Source organism: Melopsittacus undulatus, chromosome 5, assembly GCF_012275295.1.
Source record: "Melopsittacus undulatus isolate bMelUnd1 chromosome 5, bMelUnd1.mat.Z, whole genome shotgun sequence".
NCBI classification, from domain to species: domain Eukaryota; kingdom Metazoa; phylum Chordata; class Aves; order Psittaciformes; family Psittaculidae; genus Melopsittacus; species Melopsittacus undulatus.
The window spans coordinates 12,708,998-12,724,133 of NC_047531.1; the positions used below are offsets into that span (position 1 = coordinate 12,708,998).

The window sequence follows — 15,136 nt, forward strand, 5'->3', positions numbered from 1 at the left end:
CTTAGACAATTTAAACTTCTACAGGTATTTAGCCTCTCTTTATACAGTTGTTGCATTTTTGGCAGGTCTTCCAAATTGACTGTGTGTCATATATTTGAAGTTGGCAAGCTTTACATGATGACGCAGCATAAGAAACACAGTGGAGGTGAGCATTAAGCTGTTGAATTTTTATTTTTAGTGAGTGAAACACTTTTATATTCCCAGTTTCAAATCTCAAAATAAACAGTTTTCCATAATAAAGCAAAAGGACTCAGAAGAACACAAGACAGGAAATTTGAAGATTAAAGTAACAGAGGAATTTCTTATTAAAGAAAATGCCAAATAACTGCAGTAAATATCCTAAAAATGCTGACATCATTTCACAATACTGTAAACTCTGTAGCTCACACAGTTCTGGAAACTCTGTTATCTGTCAGAAAAATGTAAACTGAGGTAACACTGAATTGCAGTGATGCCCTGCATGGCATGAATAATCCATTTGATTTTTGTTGTTTGGAAACAACTGCTTTAAGAAAATGTTTACACTAGAATGCAGGCTGCTCATCACGCATGACACATTTTAATATTAATATTTTAGTGAGTATTTTTTATATTGTCAATTCAGAAAAATCAAGATTTGTAAACACTAACTCAAGCCTGTTAAGGGTGTTAGAATACATTACCATGAAGGGCTAACCTTCATTAAAAATGAACTAATGCAGTTAAAGATAAGCTTCTTGCATACAAATTCATATTGAAGACATTACTTCAATAGCTCAACTATTATTTCTTACTTTTTTTTCAGGTCCTCATACAATTCTATTGCTTTTCTCACTTCACTGAGACATTTCTCCCATTGAGTGCACTGTAACCTTTCCATCTACTTGAGCAGGTTCTAGCAACACGACAGCTAGAAAAGCATAGAAAAATTAGAGCAGCAGATGTGCAGCAGACATTAAAAGATTTGTAAAGAGGATATATTATTTAGATAAAATAATGAAAATGAAAAATATTTTGGAAATGCCAATCTCTGTAGCTTTACATTCCCCAGATCTCTGTATTTGATTTCTCCATCATTTTTTAAAATAATGAAATATATGTATAGTTGTAGGATTAAGGAGAACAGAGATTGAGATGGGGTCTCAAATCATAGCCTCAAAAAAAGTATCAATTTACCCCCGAAATTATGATGCTACTGAAAGCTGCATTAAGAAATATAAAGTTATTCAACTGCATTTTAATTTATATTTCACAGTTCAAATCCTTAACAAAGTCTCACATAATCTCCCACTCAGATGAAATCATGCTAACATAACAGTTTCATGACCTGATAGCCCATTAGGACACATTCTGTACAGTGTCTGCTTGGCTTTCTGAGAGTAAAACCAAGCAATGCAACTTAAGCTTGGAAATCATGTTTTTTAAGAAGTCTTAATTTAAAGATCTTGTTTTCTTTATGGTTTGGCTACAAAATGAGATTCCCAAAATATACTTTTTAAAATATTCACAGAACTCAGAATGAGCATTTCATTAAAAAAAGAAGCCAAAACAACTAAAAACTGGCACCTGTATATCAGAAAAAAAGTCTGTCATCTGCTTCTAGACTTACTTTTAATCTTCATTTTCAATTGATAAGCACCTCTAATTAGTTTCCTTTCCTAAGTACCCTCAGATTCTTGCATTATCATATGCAGCACCACGGAGCAGCCAGGCTTCAAATGAGGGAAAGAAAGCTGTCCGCTGCAAATAACACAAAACTCTGGGAGACTGTACAAGGAAAGAGAGAAAGGAAGCCTTGCTAGTGAAAAATTAAACTAAAATCTGGAAATAGAACAATTTGGTTTCTACCAAAAGACGCAAACAAGGAAAGGGTTGGGATTACCGCTCAAAGAACACAATCAGAAAACAGCATCTGAACAGCTCCTCTACCTGCCTACAGAAAAGGTGAACATCAGGTACTCTCTGAGGATGGAAGGCTGGACAGATATCTGTGTTGTTGGGACTAAATTTCTCATTTTTGTCTTGCAATCATATTTCAGAAAGTAGACGAAGTTATAACAACCCTAGTAAAGTGTTAATAAGTTTGATCTGACTTGTTGTCAGAGGCACACATGACATGACCAAGAGAAGGAGTCAGGGTACACCAACAGCACTCCCTCTGATCACAAAATCAGCAAGAGACTAAAGCTACTTCTCTGTCCTTGCTGAGCCTCTTAAATGCAAATAGGCCACAACCCTCATTGGAGAAGAAAAGAGCCACATGGACAACTGCCTTGAGATCAGGCACCAGCCTCATCCTCTGAAGACAAAGGGATAGGTGAGGAATTAATTCCGGGTGAGGTACATACAGCACCGTGCTGGGAACAGTGCAGGTCATAAGGAATAAATACAGCTTCCATCTTGTTACTCTTAACACTTCTCCATGTTTTAGAAGGTTATATTCAGTTTAGCCAGGAGCCACTGTGGCTCAGAAAATGTGAGTGATCCACACCTTAGTGAGCGGTCTGATATGTTCTCCTAGAGGCAGCACAACAAAATATCATTCAGGATTTGAAGACTGCAGCAAAGTCATGATTAAAGCACATTCAACAGAGCAGTTATTATTATTTTCAGCAGTAAATAACCTTCTATCCACTTTGTGCCTTTCCTTGGTGCTATTATATGCTTCCCATACAGGGGAACTAACTGACATATATTTCTGGGAAGAAAAAGGGAAGGAGGAAGTTAGTTACAACCTACTACTTTCTTTTATTCTTTCTATCTTAAGCACAGGTCTAGAATTGTTAGGCCATTATATCCCTAGCTTCTTAGTAAACTCTCCATACATTTTGGATGTCTCTTCAAATACTACCAGCTTGTAACACTGATAACATGAACATCTTGCTTCAGAGATGAACATGTAGCTCAATTAATGCACAGATTATTCTGCTGTCTTAAAACTTTTGGAATATAATTTCCTTGAAATAAATAGTACAAAATTAAAGTGAAGTGTTACATTGCTATCAGTCACTTAAATATTCACATGTATTTAGACATTATACACTGTTGCAAAACACTAGAAAAATATGCAGATAATTCATGGTTAGCTACACTTCTCTGCAAAAGAACATTTGTCTTCAACAGAGGCTGAAGCCCTCCATATATTAAAATGTGCATTTTCTGCTTTTATTACATAATTACATTTTATTGATATGTAAATCTGCCCAGATTATCCTGTAATATTATGCCTGTTCATTACACTTACTAACTCTTCCATAATTTATAATAAAATCAAGAAACTGCACCTTTTTTTTTTCTTTTATTACAGACAGTAATAAAAAACAGTGACCTCAGAAACAGCTTATCCCTCTCCATGTTGAACTGTTATCCTTTACCCTTTATATCTTGGTGTAATCCATTCCAGTGGTCTTTTCCTAGCTGATTTTGTAAGCTGATTTTTTGTGTCTCACAGTATCACAAATTCTTCTGAAATCTCAATTATGTCCTTTGCTTCAGCTTATTTTTAACCACCCACTCCTGAAAATGTGAGCATTAAGCTTACATGTTAGTAAACCATTCTATAAAAAAAATTCAGCATTTCCAAGCTTTCCACATGACAGACCCAGGCAAAAAGATGTATTCTGGGATTTCCTTACAACAGGTCTTGGTTCAATGCTGCAGTCTTTCTCAGCAATACGTTTCTTTGCCCATTTCTCTTGTTAATACACGCCATAAAATATTTAGTAGAATTAGATTTTAAACAAGTAAGTATAATGCTTCCCAATAGTATCTCAGTGTTTCATAAAGTATTGAGTCAGGCTGATGCTTAGGCTTTTGTACATTCCCAATACCATTTCCCTAAAGTCATAGCAGGAGAGGAGTTGTAGAAAACACAGACTCCTTCAAAGTGCACTACAAAAAGCCAAGAAGCAGAAGTCACAAGGTACAGCACATAAAAGTACAGACTTGTATAAAAGAATTCTCTGAAGAGAGCAGTTAAGGACATACTAAGTTGCCTGAGAAGGCCATAAAATTGGAGATCTTTAAAACTGAATGAGACAAAATCCTGAATAATCTGCTCTGACTCTAAAGTTTGCCTTGCTTTGAACAGGAAGCTAGACTGGATGATTTCCAGGTCCAACAGACAACCTCATAAACTAAATTATTTCATTATTCTACTAACTGAATAGCTTGAAGAGTCTTTAAGATCAAATGATCTATAATTGCCATACAGAGTAGTTGCAGTAGGTAAAAGTATGTGTATAAGTTTCACCTAAGCTTCCACTGAGGCATCTTTTTGCGAGAGGAAAAGTTATTAACAAAAGGACAAAAACATCACCATCTTCCAAACTTCAGTCACACTTCAGTCACAACTGGAAGTTATATGCACTCACATAAAAAAAAGTCTTCTGTTGTAGCTTAAAAATTTTGTTTCATGTTGGTTATGCTTTTGCTTTATTCTGTTAGATTTGTAAGAACTGTTTATGACAACCTTTACTGTTTCATTACCCTATCGCCCCTCTAAGCTTTCTAATATGCACAAGCCAGTGTTAATGTATTAACAGAGAGAAAACTAGACGGAATCTAGTCGCTGTTCTGTAATTAAAGCAGGATCAGCTACAGACAGTACTGTCAACTGTTGGGAAACTTCCAACTAAAAAAAAAAGTAAGTAGCATTTATGTTGAAGAGAGTGCCTCATCTTGGCTTTTGGTTCTATTTCTATCCAGTGACATACTCATAACAGAAAGTGTTTGATTGCACCAAACTAAAAATACATAACTGACTTCCCCAATGTTTAAAATGGTTTAAATCACTCCTCTAACTGAGGCAGAAAAATACTTCCCAAGTTTCAAATAAGTTTTGAGTGGTGAAGTGTTTTCAAGCTCAGGAAGGCTTTATTACTACTGGAGCTTGCCTAAGTACTCAATAAGAACATCTGGTACGTGATTTTCTTTCCCAGTTTGTACATGCAAGAACTCCTGAATGAAAACCACTCCTACAAGCTGTTTTTGAAAGAGAGAAAAAGTGCAGTCATGGATCTCTGGAAAGCAAAGCTCTGAGATCATCTGAGCATACTGAGATCACATGGGCACAAACAAACTGAAACATGAGAGGTTCCCTCTGAACATCCAGAAACACTTTTTTACTCTGAGGTGTCTGAGCAATGGCACAGGTTGATCAGGGAAGCTGTGGAGTCTCTATCATGGAGATATTCAAAAGCCATCAGGACGTGGTTCTGGGCCACTGCTTAAGCAGGGATGTTGGACCAGATCTCCAGATGTCCCTTCCAACCTCAACCATTCTGTGACTATGTAATGATGCATTGTGTTATACAAATCAAAACATTTGGAAATAAATATAGCTAACTGAAAAGCTATTTTGATGGTGCATATAAATATTTAAACACATAAACCCAAGGATTACATGTTTTTCTTACATCTTTTTTAGGGTATTGAAAAAAAAACGTTGCAAGAGAACTAAAAAAGGAACACCTGAAGAAAGAGGTCCATTTAATTTAACCAATTTACATATGAGGAAATCAGAGAATGTAAAGTGAGGAGAAAACCTACGCAAACCCCAGTGTTTTATATGAACAGTACAATTATCCTAGAAAACATACATTTACTATATTTGGGCAAGCTTTAATAGAACTAGAGTGGCTGTGATTTCTAAAAAGATTACAGTTACTTCCGTTTTAAAACTGTTTAGCTGCAAATTAATTTATGAAACACATCAGTTTATTATCACTAAGCAAGAGTTTTGGAAGGTATTTTTTAACATAAATGCATTCATGCTTTTCCACAAAAGGAACTAGTTGTGTTCCCTTTCTACAGCTATCCCTCCTCCAATCCATTAAAAATGTCTCTGATTTTTAGAGGCACTTTCTGTCACTTAAAAATATCTACATTTACATTCTTGAATAAGAAACCATTCTCATCCTCCCTTTGCTGCTGTTAAGAAACTATACATTACTGAAATATGTTTCTCTTTTCCAGCTGATTTCTCCTATCAGGTTTCCTAAGTTTAAACTAAATGATACGCCAGTCCTTTTAGAATGAGGACATTTTTCACAATAAAAGTTTTACAAGGAATAATGTAAACTGGAAAAACTGTGCTTCTGTTATTCTTAGAATTCCTCTGATTCCTGACAACTTAAAGTTTCCTTTCTTCAGTCTATCTTATGCAGCACACAGCTATAAAACACTGTCTTTATTTTTCACCTAAGTCAGCAGGTCTTTTTATCAGCAAAGACAGTGAGGTTGGAACACAAAGTTGCTATATTAACAGTGTTGACAATAGCTATGTAACTGACCACATCACTTGGAATACTTTCAAACTTGACAAGGTTTAAGTGACTACTCTTCCTCTTTTAAATATACACCATTCTTAAAAAAAGCATTATTTTAGGAAAACACATTTGAATCAGCCAAAGCAAAAGTGACAACACTGTTTTAAACAAAACTTCATCCGTGGAAGCACTGATTTCATAGAGCAACCATCCAGCAGCACCTGCTGGGACTGAGACACTCAGAGCAGAACAGACCAGCCACTGGCTGCCTCAGTGGGTAACAGGAAAGCAGCAGATGTTGTTTATCTTGACTTTTAGAAGGCTTTTGACACTACGTCCTACAGACAAATTTATGAAGTACAGATTACATAAATGGACACTGAGATGAACTGGTATCCGGTTGAACTGCTGGGCTCAAAAGGCTGTGATCAGTATGAAGTCCAGCTGGAGCAAAGTGACTGCTGGTGTACCTCAGGGATCAATACTGTGGCCAGTATAGCTTAGTCACTTCATTAATTACCTGGATGATGGGACAGAGTGCATGTAGCCTCAGCAAGCTTGCTGATGAGAGGAACTAGGGGGAGTGGCTGATACACTAGCTGGTTGCACTGGCATTCAGAGCGACCTTGAAAAGCTGACTAATAAACCAACAGGATTCTCTTAAAGTTCACAAAGCAAATACAAAGTCCTGCATCTCAGGAAGAATAACCCCAGGCAACAGTACAGGATAGGGATGACCAGCTGGCAAGCAGCTCTGAATAAAAGCACTTGGGGGTCCTGGTGGGCTCCAAGTAGACCATAAGCCAGCAGCATACCCCTGTAGCAAGGAAGGTTAATAGCATCTTGGGCTGCATTAGGAAAATTGCTGCCAGAAAGTCAAGGGAGATGGATGATCCTTCTCCTCTATTCAGCACTGGTGAGACACAGCTGAGTGCTGTGCCCACTTGTGGGCTCCCCAGTACAAGCAAAACATAAGCAGCCTAGAATGAGTCCAGTGAAGGACTGCAAAGACAATTAAGGGATTGAAGCATTTGACATATGCAGTGAGATTGAAAGAGCTGGGGACTCCAGCCTGGAGAAGAGAAGGCTCAGGGAGATCTTACCAACATGTATAAATACCTGAGGGCGGCAGGGGTACACGACTTCTCAGAGGTGCCCAGCAACAAGGCAAGAGTCAATGGGCACAAATTAAAACAGATTACATCCCTGGAGCAGAAGAAAGCATGTTTTTACTGTAAGGGTTGTCAAGCGCTTGAACTAGGTGGCCAAGCAGCAAGCTGCTCTAATTGATTGTGCTTTGAGCAGGGGGAGCGTTGGACTGGATGATCTCCAGATACCCTTTGCAACCCCAGGTATTCTGTGGTGCATAGGGTAAGAGATAAAAGGAGGGCAACTAAATCTGAGGAATATGGGCTTCATGTCAGTGGTTTTCATTGCACAGACCAAGCCTTCTAAAAGATAAAACAGCTCCATTGCATATCAGTTACCTGTACCTCACTGCACTCTATGAAGGCAAGTTGTTTATTAGACTCAGAAAAAACTTCATTGTGCTGCTACAACAAAACAAGTCCTTTTTCTCTTCCATGCAATTGCTGATGCCCAAGAATGTAGGTCTAACCAGGATGAGAACTACCTAACATAGAGATTAAGCCAATGTATGTTTTCACCAGCCAAGTAAATCACTTTATTACCTATTACAATGTCAATTTGTATCAGCAAACTTCCATCACTTTAATGGATTTCTTTGCCTCCATCCAGTCAGTACTCAATCACTAAAGCCATTTAACCAAAAAGCCATCATTCTCCTTTCGTAATGCGTACTCTCTTGCATCAAAATATTGACAGCTATGTTTCGAAATTGTAGGAAAAATGAGAGGAACCATGAGAACGTCACAAAGAAAAGCTAGAACATCTCACTCATGAGAAGCAAGCACCTGTGCACTGACCCAATTAGACATTCAAACACTTGTCACTTTGGAGCTGGCTGGTTGTCACTCATCCAAGTAGCCTCAGGGGACCTATTGTATGGTGGAATTCCCTGACAGGAGAACTGGAGCTATGGAGGCAATGAGGGCACAGTGATAGGGTGCCAGGATCCTGGTGAGCCAGAGCAGCAAGCAGCAAAGCCAAAGAACATCAGAGCTTCCTTTACTTGGTTACCATCCAAAAAGCCTTTCACAGTCTTCAATGGTTATCTTTTTTCCAGAGCAGTCTAGTTTAAAAACCTTACAGTAATAGTCCTCTTTATCCCAAGCTACATTTAACTCCTCAGTGACTAGCACAAGAGCCATTTCAGAAAAGATCCCTGAAGGGTTAAAAAATAATAATAATAAAAAAATATTTTCATGGCAGGGAGAGGGTGCACTAAATGTTACTTTTAGTAATACCACCAGCATGTAATTCAGAGGTCAAAACATTTCAGAGCCATCTCCTCCTTTTTCTGTTTTAAACGTATTATTGATGCTTTCAGATACTCTGTCTACTTGAACACATAAATTAGGGATAAACCACTGCACAGCCACCCACGCCTACACACTATAAGAGATAGAAAAGGTCTGTTCCAGTAAACTGTGTACAATACTGCATTCAGGACCCCCAAATCAGATTTTTCATTCAAAAAAAAATCAGATATTAGAACACAAATGACTATTCAGCAGCTACTACCAATAGTAAGGCTATCTCTGTTCTTACACTGAAAGATCAATGCAACTCAAACACAAGAGTGGGAAGGGATTGGAGGGGGACTGAAATAAGAAAAATCAAAGCTTACTTTGAAACTTTCAAAACAGGCATTTAACATTAGGACCTATTCCATGAGAGTGAAGAATTCAGAATGTCCCTATAACCAAATCTCTAATCTATGCTATAATAAAATCTTCTATTATTTTGTTATAAAAATATCTCAAGTTCCTTCTAAGTTCATTTTTCCAGATTCCATTTTTTTACTAGTTGACTTGTCCCAACACCTGTTCTCACCAGCAAGGAACACCAGAGATTAAGGCTACCTTCAATTATGTGAGGATATTAAACATTTTTAACTGCCTTTCCAGTTAACATATTTGATATGAGCCCTTCAGTTAAAAGCTGAGCCGACATTTTAAAAATTATACTGATCACAAACTCCTTAAATAAACAGGAAATGCAGGTACATGCAGAGCATGTTACATGACTACCCTGATAGTACTTAATAGAAACTGAACAGAAAGATAGAAACTTAACAGATAGAAACTTGATGGCAGTAAAGTTTTTTTTATTTCTTTTCCCAGTAAGCATGAGAAATTAAAATTTAGAGAGAAAAATTATCTTACCTTTGTACAAATAGCTTCTGAGCAAGATGGTCTCTACCTTCTTTCTTATTCCCTGTATGACAGGTCTTTATGTCACTGCCTTGCCTGAAAAAAATAACATACAACCTGAAATATTTATAGATGCCAATAATCATATTCACTGCTAGACTACAACAAATACATCATATATATCTTGATACAGCTGCAATGCTAAATTCAGTTAAGTGGAATGGTAGTTTAATAGGAACTGATTTATACATGTGTTAAAAAAAGAATAAGAAACATTAGGGGGAAAAAAAGCAGCTCCTTGGACTTCAAAATCATGTTTTGCATTTAGCTCTCCAAAATAACATAGCCAGTCACATCAAATCAAACCAGACCACCCATTTTGTCATCCAGGTTTACAGTATCATCAGTGAAAAACAGTCAGTGCTTCACAAAGCTTGAGCAGGCCTAACCTAACCACATCTTCCTAACACTCAGTAACCCAGTTTATGGCACACTGGGTAGCTCCATCACCTAAGGACTAAACACTTCAGTGGTCTTTGGGATATAGATGCCCAAGCTTGTAAAAAGACATCTGCTGGAAGAGGTCAGAGCAGGTGACAGCAAACCTCTAGTGTGGGAAAAGCCTTTGGTGACAGCACTTTTCCAGAGACACATGTGGGATTACAGTCAATTTGTAATCTGTCTGAGATCCCATTTTCTACAATATCCTAAATTCTATTTGAGGGATGGGACAAACAGCCCCCTTCCTCTACCCAGCACCCACCCCCTCATATTAAAAGCACAAGACAAAGAAAGAGGAAACAGTGGAAGAGGCTTTGTTTTGAACTCAGCTGCTATTTTCTTCATTTACTCACAGCAATTCTGCACCCAGACCCTTTCTTCTCTTACTCTTTGTTACTTTAACCCATTATAAACACATCAGTCTTGTTGAGAAGGTTGTTTATTTTTCCACGGTAAGGCATATGTGGAGTTCGACTTTCAAGTGAGTAAGGTTCAAGTAAGATCATGAATTGTGAGAGTGAGCTTCAGAAAGTTTCAACTGAGGATTCCCCTTCCATCTTTACAGTACACATTGCTCATCTGCAAAGTCAGTAATGCTTGCCACAATATGCAGCCCTTATTTCAGTGGACTAATGATGAAGTGAAACTAATAGCAACAGATTAGCATCACTGCAGCACCCATTATTTCATATGCTGTACATAAAAGTATATACATTTTATTGTCATAAAGTTCACTGTTTACACCTAACTGCAAATTAGCACTGTTTGGTTGGGTAAAACAAGAGAGACTGCAAAATCTCAGCTTACAACGGTGATACTGTAAGATTGGTTTAATTTCCCATCAAACTGATAAAGCAGTTGTACTATTTATTTCAGTATCCTTTTAAAAGCCTTTTTACTGTTAAATTGGTCTGCTGATTGGCAAAACCCCAGCTGTTGGCTAGAACTTTCCTGTAGCTGTTACATTCACTAACAACCAGCACTTCTCATAAATTGCTCATGATCAGGCTCTTTCAAATCAACTTGTTGCTCTTACATAATAAAGCACTGGAAATAATACATTATCTTGATAACTTTTGAAGTTTGGCATACATAATTAATTTTAGTGGGGTGAATTAGGGTAATTCACTTTATTGCCTTCATCTTTATTCAGACACTCAAATCCTTTCCAACCCCCCACCTCTATATTCAGCTGGGAGAGCTGCCTGTAACCAACAGGACCTTGATGAGCCACAGTCAACACAGAACTTGCATTCAGAACTGCTACATGCATGCAATTCTTAATTGAGCAAAACACTTGAATATGACATTGATCGCACAAATTCTGTATAAAGGTAATGTCTACATCTAGCTTGCCATGGACTGAACCTGGTGGTTCAGTCCACTAACTCACTGTCTCCAAGACAAGATCAGAGCACACTTTAGGGAACACTTCAGCCCAAGGGACCCTTCCCAAAGGCAGTATAGATAAGGCTACGTAAGTTTTGATTCTCCACTCCAGACAGTCCTGCAGTTCTTCCATGCAAGACAATGCATCCTCTGTTACACACTCCACCTGCCTCCACGTCACACGCTAGAGGATACACCACAGACTTAAAAATATTAGGCTGCAAAATCACAACTTTGATGGGCTGCAACATAGCTCTCACTATTTCAGATACTATGAACTTATAACACTAGCTGCATATTAGGACTGCAGGAACACTGCTGTACTCAGATGAAACTCAAGTTACAGCCAGTGTATTTTATGAGAGATTAATTTTCTAAAACATTAAAATGCAGAGGCAGTGAAGCCTCTGCCAACCAGCCTAACTTGATGACAGGAATTTGTCTGTGTCTTGCTGTTATTACCAGTAAAGAACAGCTGCAGCCTCAAGGGCTATGCTTAGAAGTCAGGCATGCTCTTAAACCCAAGGATGGCTTGTGTAAAACCTCACATACAGCAGAAAACCATAGCTCTATTGACAGTGCAGGTAACCTTTTCCAGACTTCTAACACTCATTGAAAGAAAAGGGAAAACATAATCACTCTATTCCCCTTACTCTTTTGAAGTAAATATGGTCTCTTAATAGTATATATGGTTTGGTAAGTACTATAATGACTTACAATTTTTCATGGTTTATTGGTAGGAAAGAAACTGTACTATGGCCAAACTGCTTCCAATTTCTGGATAAGAAATGGTCACGATATCAGTCTCTTTAGATGCTCAGACTACACACATGCTGCTCCAAAAATAAATATTTGCTATAGTTCTTCTTGACATCTGCAGCTTTAACCTATTTACAGTCCATGACCAGATTCGTTTGCTGTGACATCATTTATTTTCTCTGATGGTCTCTTAGAAGGGAGTTTAACAAAAGCTTGAAACCAAGGAAATCATACCCATGAGAAGTTCTGTAAAACGTGTGTAGAAGAGCACCTGAACATCCAAAAAACATCTCGAGTGAATGAAGAAGTAGAGAAGCATTCTCAGATTGTTTTGCTGTCTGACAGCTGACATAAAAGTTTGCATTTTTATTCACAATGTTAAGTGCGTGAAGAGGAATTACTCTGAATTACTTGGTGGCATGAACTTATAACAACAGGTAAAGTCTCATATACTTCATACTAGCCACAAACCCCTCATGTCTAGACATGTAAATTAATAAACAGATGTCTGGTTCCCAAAGTGAGAGGAGCATTTGTACCCATACAGAAAAATCATGAGTGAATGGATAGTATGATTTTTTTTAATAGATTAAAAAAATGTTTTAGAATTAGATGTATTTTGAATCATGTAATTTGCTTGACCACTAGCATATTGCAGAAATGTAAAGCACACTTCTTACTTTCCCAAACATTATTCTGTATAGTTATTAATTAAAAAAAATGTGAAAGAACTAAAATCTACGTAGTATATTTGCTTTGCAAACTTCTCTGCTAATAGTGTTGACAGATTTTACGGAAGTAAAATTTGGAATGAAAAATCCATAGATTTTAATATTTGTCTATGCAAAAAGTCCAAACGTAAAGAATTCAAAATTCAAAAATTCTATTTTTATTTTATAATCTGATTGGCCAAATGGTTTTATACACAATGTTGTCAAAATATTCATTAAAAGGTTAAGGCACTTTAATGTTTTTAATGTAACCTTAAAAAAACAGTAGAACAAGACAATATACAGCTTCCCCCCCCAAAATTAGTAACGTATCTATATGCATAGATATGTATGATTCAGTTTTACTTTACCGCAGAAAGTTATTTAATAGTAAATATTTTCAGTGGACCTGGACAAAAATATTTACTTTGCAACATATAAAACTCATTTAGTGTATTTAAGCAGAGTCTTATGCAATCCAGTACTTCAGAGCTCCTTTATTCACCCTTATGTCATTTCTTCTTTCAGAACTGAAGAGTAATGAGGAGACCTCAGACAAGGAGAAACAATCACCCTGTTGGTTGATGAGGGTAGTGATCCATCTTTTTGTCATATCTCTTATTTCTGAGTGCTCAACCCCAGGTGATTCTGACAAAATAATAATGGGAAAAAATATCCTGGAAAAACACCAAGACTAGATTATTTGGATTTTCATTTTCATACACATATCCTCATGAAAACATTTCCTTGACAAGTAGTCCAGTTACATTAATATCCCTATGAACAATACCTTAATTTTTCACATCATATAATAAACAAAAGAGAATACAAGTTTCATCTGATCTTTAACATGTTGTGAAGTCATGCACTTCCTCCATGCACGTAAATTATAATTGCACTGATATCAGTTCCTACACTGTTAACCGAAGTTATATATTTCAGTAAGCTGCATAAAATAGGTTTATTCTCCTCTTAAACTACATTTCCTCATGTTCCTTTATTCCAATAAATCAAACAAAGATATAGAAACCTCAGCTATGTAAGGGGTTGAAAAGAATCAGAATAGAAAAGGAAAATCATCCCTTACCTTGCACATATAGCTATATAGTCCTCTTCCCTTTCTGATGAAGGATTGGGGTTTTTTATCCCTTTCTTTTTGTTAGTGAGAGGTAAGAATTTGCACCATGCTCCTCTTCATGTAGTAATCTTGACAAAACTCTGCTGTTAAGCCCTGCTGTTGCTGGACTGTGTGCAGAAGCACGTACAAGAGCAGCCCGTCGCTTTGTCCCCAACCCTCCCAAGTTTCTCTGTGATCAGCACAGGCTTTGTAGCCATACAATAGGGGTTAAACATTTCCCTGTATTTATTTAAAAGCAGCTAAATCTGCTTAGCTGCAGGAACCTTTTAGTAAAATGATGCTCACTCTGTACTGGTATTTCTCCATTTTTTAATTTTTTTAAGAGTAAATAGCTTTTATAATAAAAGGAACTATATATTTATATATCTTGATACAAAAAGAAAAAAAATAATTCCTTTTCATTATACATAGTGCATAAACAATGCAGTCACTAAAATCCACAAGGATTTTTATCCAGATCTTGCCTTATCCACAGTTTCCCCCTAAGCAATGACTTGTGACTTGCTTCTTAACTTGGAGCTCTAAATTGATTTTTTCCCTTATGTAAATCTACCTGATGACTTGCCAGTGGGGCAGTCCTCTGGTATCCATTGACACTGTCCAACAGGCAGATCATTGCAAAAGCTACTATTTGTGCCAACTGGTGAAATTTCACAACAACCCTCCCAAATTTAAACAAACTGAGAAACAAATGAAAACATTTTAGAAGAGTTGAATGTTCTTGTCCTCAGTACTAAAGCCACTCATTTCACACCCCACATGAAGCTCTGGACCACCTTCGCTTTCTAAGGAACTACCCTGAAGCAACACTGGAACAGAACAGTGGCTTTTTTCCAACTCTTAAACAAAACAAAAACAGTATTTAAAACTTCTCATTTCTGTTCTGCACAAATCCAGATGTTTTTAAGTCTAGTTAGAAGATTTCTAGCTTTAGGAGTTTTGTATCTTTTTATAGGTAGCAGTAAGAATTCTGTCAGCACTTATTAGCACAAGCATTAGTTCAGAACAATAACCTCACCTTCTCCTTTGAAATCTACTCTATTCTCAAGGCTTATTAGAACAATACTTTTCTTTACACAAAAGCACAATTTCTAC

At 37.0% G+C, this 15,136-nt stretch overlaps 1 protein-coding gene across 5 annotated transcripts in view; it reads right to left on the reverse strand.

The window, feature by feature from the left end:
* NRCAM (neuronal cell adhesion molecule) overlaps positions 1 to 15,136 on the reverse strand; it is a 154,054-nt gene that overhangs the window by 94,115 nt on the left and 44,803 nt on the right. For all 5 annotated transcript variants that reach the window (XM_034063144.1, XM_034063141.1, XM_031053605.2 and 2 more), the window contains exon 2: positions 9,557 to 9,640. The gene's annotated coding sequence lies outside the window, so the exon portion shown is untranslated. The remainder of the gene's footprint in view (positions 1 to 9,556; positions 9,641 to 15,136) is intronic.